The sequence below is a fragment of the Canis lupus genome, chromosome 6 (assembly GCF_011100685.1).
Source record: "Canis lupus familiaris isolate Mischka breed German Shepherd chromosome 6, alternate assembly UU_Cfam_GSD_1.0, whole genome shotgun sequence".
Lineage (NCBI taxonomy): Eukaryota > Metazoa > Chordata > Mammalia > Carnivora > Canidae > Canis > Canis lupus.
This window is the reverse complement of record NC_049227.1, coordinates 3933391-3940775: the sequence shown is the minus strand read 5'-3', so window position 1 is coordinate 3940775 and position 7385 is coordinate 3933391. Positions and strand designations below refer to the sequence as shown.

At 39.5% G+C, this 7385-nt stretch overlaps 1 non-coding gene across 1 annotated transcript; it reads right to left on the bottom strand.

Annotated features, from left to right (window-relative positions):
* Positions 1-573: 573 nt before the first annotated feature.
* On the bottom strand, positions 574-678 carry LOC119872466. The gene has a single exon (XR_005361480.1). It is a non-coding gene; the product is annotated as a U6 spliceosomal RNA (small nuclear RNA).
* Positions 679-7385: the final 6707 nt, after the last annotated feature.

Below are 7385 nucleotides of genomic sequence, written 5' to 3'. Positions count from 1 at the left end.
GAAATGAGGAAGGAGATAGGACAAAATATAGAAAACGGATTTTTTTCTGCAAATCCAAGGAGGATGTTATTGGCTAATAAGTGAAAATCATCATGAAATGAATAATTTCTAGAAAAATACAGATTACTAAAAATAACTCAAGAAATATAAATCTAAACAGAATAATAACCCAGGAAGAAATTGAAGAAATTATCTGATAACAATGTAAAAAATGTAGTTGGTCCCAGCATTTCCACAAGAATAATTTTCATGCTTTTAAGAAACAGATAATTCCGATGTTGTATAAAACATCCAGAGGGCAAAAAGAGATAAGAGTACCTTCACGTTCATTAGGCAAGCATGATCTTCTTCCTAAAACCTGATAAAGGTAAAAACACACAAAAAGAAAATTATAGTCACATATCACAAGTGAATATGAATAGGAAAAACTTAAATAAAACCTTCACCTCTGAAAAGGAACTTGTTTTACTGTACTGTTTCAGATCTTTAGAGGGAAGATAAGTTCCAGGGGATTTTTTTGTTGTTGTTGTTTTTCTTGTAACAGCTTTACTGAGATATAATTCTTACACCATAAAAATTATGGAACACCTTACAAATGTGTGTCATCCTGGCACAGAGGCCAGGCTAATCTTCTCTGTGTCATTCCAACTTTAGCATATGTGCTGCTAAAACAAGCACAAGGGATAATAACTTTATAAGTTAAGTTGGAAGAAATTACAAAGGATGGACAGTTTGTACATTTTAGAAAAAAATAACCATTTGGCAAAGCTAGAACTAAAATTAAAGGAAAAATATCATCTGGAGAAAGCATTCACAGAAAATATAGAACAAGTTCATGTAAAGAGCTTATGTATATTGACACCAAAAACTTAAATCTCTAAACTGGTGAAGAACTGAAGAAGACAATTCATGAAAACAGAGATGCTACTAGTAAACAAGCATGTGGGGAAATGTTTAGCTTCGCTTGCAATCAAAGAAATGCCCACTCAGATAATGTTGTAGCATCTTACATACACCCACCACCTTTGAGGAATGTTAGAAATTATTCCATATTACAACACTATGGTAAATCCAGTCCTTGCACACCCTGCTGGTACCCATATGAACTAGTATCGTTCTTGGCATCCATATTGGGAACCATCGTAAAATTCCATAATGTATCCCTTTCTCCTAAGGAATTTATAAAGAATAAAAAATAAAGTTACCTAGGTATTCATGGCAATGTCTCTCTAACAACCTAGATAAATAGATAGATAGGGATCTAAATCCAACAACAGAATTATTAAGGAAGGGTTGTAAAGTATTGTTTGTAACTATAATAAAAATTACAGTTTATCAGCCACCCTCAGATACATTACTTCTTTTGGTCCTAAACAGTCTCAGGAGATAGGTGGGAATTCTTAAGAATCAGAAAAAGTAAGTGACTTGCCCGAAATTGCACAATTGGTGGCTTTTGAACAACTACTACCAAATCTCAAGTTCTTGTAATGTAAAAGGGTGGTTATGAATCTCTGCTCTGAGCCTCAATTTCCTTATCCATAAAAGAGGGTAATACAAGTAGCTAAAGAGTGACTATAAACATTAAATGAAGCTCTTAAATATCTGTAAAGCTCTTAGCACAAGGTTGAGCACACAGCCAGGACTCAAATAATAATATAGGGGTGGTACAGTCAGGTAAGCAACCCGCTCTTGATCTCAGGTCTCGATCGAGCTCAGGCCGTGAGTTTAAGTCCCACAGTGGGCTCCCCGTGCTTGTGGAGCATACTTTAAAAAAAAAAGAATGAAAAAAAAAAAAAAAGAATGATAATATAAAATTGTACCAGTCCAATCCAACTATAGCAATGTAAACATTGCAAGTGGACAAGGCCAAGAGAGAATAAAGAATAATGAAAATCAGTGCAGTGGATAAAGCACTTCTCTTTTTGAATTAATTTGTTTCCAATGCAACAGTTAGAAATCTGGAGGGAAACAAAATTAGAAGATACAAAAATCTAAAATGAAATGGCGTTTTGAGGGGAGCCTAGCATTGAATCTGGGATCACTGCATCTATAGCATTTGAAATACCAAACTCACTACATGTACCCCCTAGGGGCACCATAGGACATGTGGGGCCACTAAAGGGTAGCACCATTTCACTTGACCAAGGAATCAAGGAGGCACGTATTGACCTCAATAATATATTAATGCTAATGATTGTCTTCCTTAAAGATGAACTCTTTTTTTTTTTTCCTTAAAACTGAGACTCAGAAGCATCTCAAGAAAATTCCCAGGTAGCTAGGAATGGATCCAAGTCCACTCCTAATGAACAGCAGCATTCCAGCAATGCTGCTTGGCAGTGAGGAGGGTCATCCACAGGACCAAGGAGCATGTGATTACTTCTCCCTTTGGTCATGTGGCCAGAATTTACCCTCAATGAGCAGGATAGACTTAGCCAGTGTTAGTTTCCAGCTTTAAATCTACAAATGAAAATAATTCCAACTACTAGAGAGACAAATGTCAGATCAATGGGGGAAAGTGAGTGGCAGCCTGGGTGGCTCAGGGGTTTATCACCGTCTTCAGCCCAGGGCCTGATCCTGGAGACCCCGGATTGAGTCCCACGTCAGGCTCCCTGTATGGAGCCTGCTTCTCCCTCTGCCTGTGTCTCTCCCTCTCTGCCTCTCTGTCTGTCTGTCTGTCTGTCTCTGTGTGTGTGTGTGTGTGTGTGTGTCTCATGAATAAATAAAAAATCTTAAAAAAAAAAATGGGGGAAAGAGCTAGAGGCATTCCTTGGCTTTTCCTCTCCCAAATCAGCAAGGCCTAAAAATCTCCACCTACTACAAAGACATACATGGAAAGTGACTCTGCTGTTAGTTCCTGCACTGTTACAGGCTTATGAAGGACAGATAGGATTAGGTGTAGCCGAGGGATAGAAATGGAATTTATCTAGGCTGTGGTCTCAAGCCTGAATCGTGAACAACTGGCTACATGAGTCAGAACTTATGTGGCTAGTAGATGAGTTCCAGAAAAAGAAGTGACAAGTTCAGCAAAGGATATAAATTAAGAAGGGATATGTCAGGAGATGACCCAGAACCTGGCATGACCAGAGGCTGAATCACACTGAGATCAAACTTCTATGTCCATGTACCTACTCCACTTAGGATCTCAAATTTAATATGTCAAACACAAAGCTCCCAGTCTTTGCCCTTACCTGCTCTGCCAATAGCCTTCCCATCTCAGGAAAGAGATGCCATCCTGCCAGGCCCTCAGACTCATTTCTTTCACACCTTACATCCAATCCATCAGAAAAGCCCAACCATGGGCTCTATCTTCAAGATATACCCAACTCCTCATCATCTTATCACCACCACTAAAACCATCCTGGTCCAAACCATTGTCATTGCTTACCTATCTTCTTATTATAGCCTCTTAACTGGTATCCTCATTTCCACCTAGTATACCACTCAATTCTCAACATAGCAGCCAGAGGGATCCTCTGAAAACCAAAGCAGGAGGACACCTTAAAACACACACACACACACACACACACACAAATCCATCAAAGAACTAATAAATTGGATTTTTGTCAAAATTACGATCCACTCTTTGGAAGACTTTGTTAAAATAAAATTTAATAAAACAAGCCACAGACTGGGGAAAATATTTGCAAAGCATATATCCAACAAAGGACTTGTATCCACAATATGCAAAGAACTCTCAAAGTTCAAAAATAAGAAAATAAACAACATAATTTTAAAACTGGGCAGGAGCACATGGGTGGCTCAGTCAGTTAAGCATCTGACTCTTGATTTCCAACATCACTAATCATTAGGGAAATACAGATCAAAACCACAATGAGGTAATATCTTACACCCATTAGGATAGCTACTATCAAAAAAAAAATAACAAATGTACAAAAAAGCAAGCATTTGTTAGGACGTAGAGAAGTCAGAACCCTAGGATGGACACTGTTGGTGGGAAGGTAAAATCATGCAGCTACTATGGAAAACAATATGGCAGATCCTAAAAAATTAAAAATAAAATTGCCATGTGATCCAGCAATTCTACATCAGGATTTATACCAAAAAAGAATTGAAAGCTGATCTCCAAGAGATATTTAAATATCCATGTTCATAGCAGCATTATTCATAACAGCTATATCATGGAAGTAACTCAAGTGTCCATTGACGGATGAATGGATAAACAAAATGTAATATGTACAAACAATGGAACATTATCCATCTAAAACGCTGGAAATTCTGACACCTGCTACAACATGAATGAACCTTAAGGACATTATGCTAAGTGAAATAAGCCAGTCACAAAAAGACAAATACTGTATGATTCCACCTTGATGAGATACCTAGAATGGTCAAGTTAACAGTCAAAAAGTAGGATGGTAAGTGCCAGCAGCTAGGAGGAGGAAATGGAGGGTTGTTGTTTAATGGTATAGAGTACTAGTTTTGCAAGATGATATTGGTCATACAACATAAATGGTCTTAACACTGAGGACCTATATATCTAAAAAAATAGTTAAGATGCCAAATTTTATGAGTATTTTACCATAATTAAAACATTTTTAAATTATCAAATTGCGCACTTCAAATATGTGTAGTTCACTGTATGTCACTTTTATCTCAATAATGCTGCTTTCAATTTTTTTTAATTTAATTAAAATTTTTAAAAGATTTTATTTATTTATTTATTTATTTATTTATTTATTTATTTATGAGAGATAGAGAGAGAGAAAAAAAAAAGAGAATAGGCAGAGGGAGAAGCAGGCTCCATGCAGGGAGCCCAATGTAAAACTCGATCCCAGGACTCCGGGATCACTCCCTGAGCCAAAGGCAGATGCTCAACCGCTGAGCCACCCAGGTGTCCGATTTTTTTTTTTTTAACTAAACAGGATCATATCCTTTCTCTGCTCCAAACCTTCCATGGGCTTCCCATTTCTTCAGAGAAAAAGCCAAAGGTGTTGGAAGGAAGCCCTAGATGATCTGGCCCTTTACCTGGGGGAAGGGTCTCTCTCTCTCTCTCTCTCTCTCTCTCTCTCTCTCTCTCTCTCTCTCTCTCCTCCCTCTAGCTACCAGGTGTGTTTCCAGGGCATTTGCAGGTCCTATCTGCTTTGCCTGGAAAGCTTTCCCCCCAGGTAAAGTCATGGCTCTCTTCTTCACCTCTCTCAAGTCTTTACTCAAGTGCCACCCTCTCTGTAGGGCCTTCCCTGACACTGTATTTACAAATGAAAGACTTCCTCACAGCATAGGTCCCCATCCCCCTTCCCTGCATTATTTTTCTGCATAACACTGTTTCTATTATCACTGTCTAAAATACCACATTTTACTCATTTATTTTATCTCTGTTTCTACCCACCAGAATTAAGCTCAGAGGGGCATGGACATTTTAGGGCTTTGTTCATTCATTGTATCCCCACCAACTGGTCCAGTGCCTGGCACATAGTAGATACTTGATAAATTTGTTGAATAAATGAATAAGTGAGTGAATGAATAAACAAAAGAAGGAACATTATGTAACCTTGACAACCAGGTGTAAGGGTTCTTTATGAAGGCACCCCAACCCACTCTAGAGAGCTGGACACCTGTCAAGCTTTATGGTTTACAAAGTTCTTTGCACAGACTTGATCCTTTCTGATCCTCACAACAGTGCTCTGATATAATGTCATTATCCTTGTCTTTCTTACAGAGAAGTGGAAGCTCAAAAAGGCTAACTTGTCCAAGATCAAGGGGCCAGCATTTGGCAGAATCAGCCATTTAACCAAGATGGCAGAGCCAGCATTTAAACCAAGAATTTGTCATCAGCTGCCCAAATCCCATACTGCCACCCAAAGCGCATACATTTTTTTCAACTTTCATAGTCTCTCATTTCATTCATAATGGCACTGCTGACAGATCTTAACAGTTCAGTAGTTAACCCTTGTGTCATAAATTTCTATTTGTCACATCCAAAACTCGATATTTTAGAAAGCTACCCTTCTGGTTTTTAAATGGAAATTGATGGCTTCATGTGCAGGAGTATAGGAGCTGTAAAGCCTCTCCTGAATCTCTCCATCTACCTTGAAACAAAAATAGTAAAGTCAGAGGCACCCAGAGCTGCCGGCCCTCCCCACTCCACTATGGAACCAAGAGATACTATCCTGGCATCGTCAGGCCCAGGTACTCCCCACACTTAGAAGGTCAGTGGCTTGGTCTGGCAGCCAAGACGTATAAAGAAAGGAGTGCAGCTGGAAACACCCATATGGGGAGAGCGCTCTCCTCTCACAGCTCGCTCAAGGTGGCCTGATGTCTCTGAGCATCCAGAAAAGAACACAAACAAACAGATTTTTATGAGGTCTGTAACCCAATTGACAAAGGCGAGCTCTCTCAGCCTGGAAATGTCCCTGCTATGAACCAGTTGCCTTGCCAACAAGCCACATGTTTCCACTCTGCAGAATCCAATTTCTGAGCAACATGACAGTGACAGGTCCAGAGACACGATACACAATTCCAAGGTGCCTTTGAACCCCTGCTGAATAGCTAAGAACAATTTAGGTCCCCGGAAGTACTCAGCAATATGGGACGAATGCTGGGCAAATGCAGGGCATGCCCGGATTGTGCAAGAGCCCCACCTACCCCCACCCCACCACGCTCTGTTCGAACATCTTGCAAATTACAGTAAACCAAGGCTGAGCCAATTCTTTATCACCATCATTATAATCATTGCAGACACTGGCATGGGATTCACTCTTTAAATATATCAAGTTATTTAATCTACATGACAACCCTACGAGGGAGGTATTATTAGTATCCCATTTCTAATGAAGAAATAGAGACAGGCATTAAAAGGATAAGTAGTGTACCCTAATTCACAGAGCCAGGACATATTATTTCATGGAAATAATTGGTCACTTGCATCATGTGTCACTTTATCCCTTTGTGTAAAGTGAAGAATAAATATATTTTATAAAATTATTTGAACCTAAGATTATTGGAACCTAGTCAGTCTTCCTCCAGAGCCCACCCCCTTAAAATTCTGCTATACTATCATTCTCTAATATTCCCTAAATGGTAAAGCTGAGAGATTGTCCCAATTATCATTGCTGTGTAACAAAGCACTCTAAAGCTTCAGAAAGTAAAACACCCATTTTATTATGCTCCAAGACAGTGTGGGTCAGGAATTTGAACAGGACGCAGTGGGCACAGCTTGTCTATATCCACAAGGCCTATGTGGGGCATCAGCTGAAAAGATTCAAAGCTTACAGAGCCGCCAAGTTGAGGATCAGTACCATCTGAAGGCATCCCCCCACACACATCTGGCAGGTGACACTAGAGATCCACTGTCACCTCCGATGGGTGTCTCCGCTGGAACACCTATGTGCAGTCTCTCCATGTGGTCTGGGCTTTGTCTCAACATG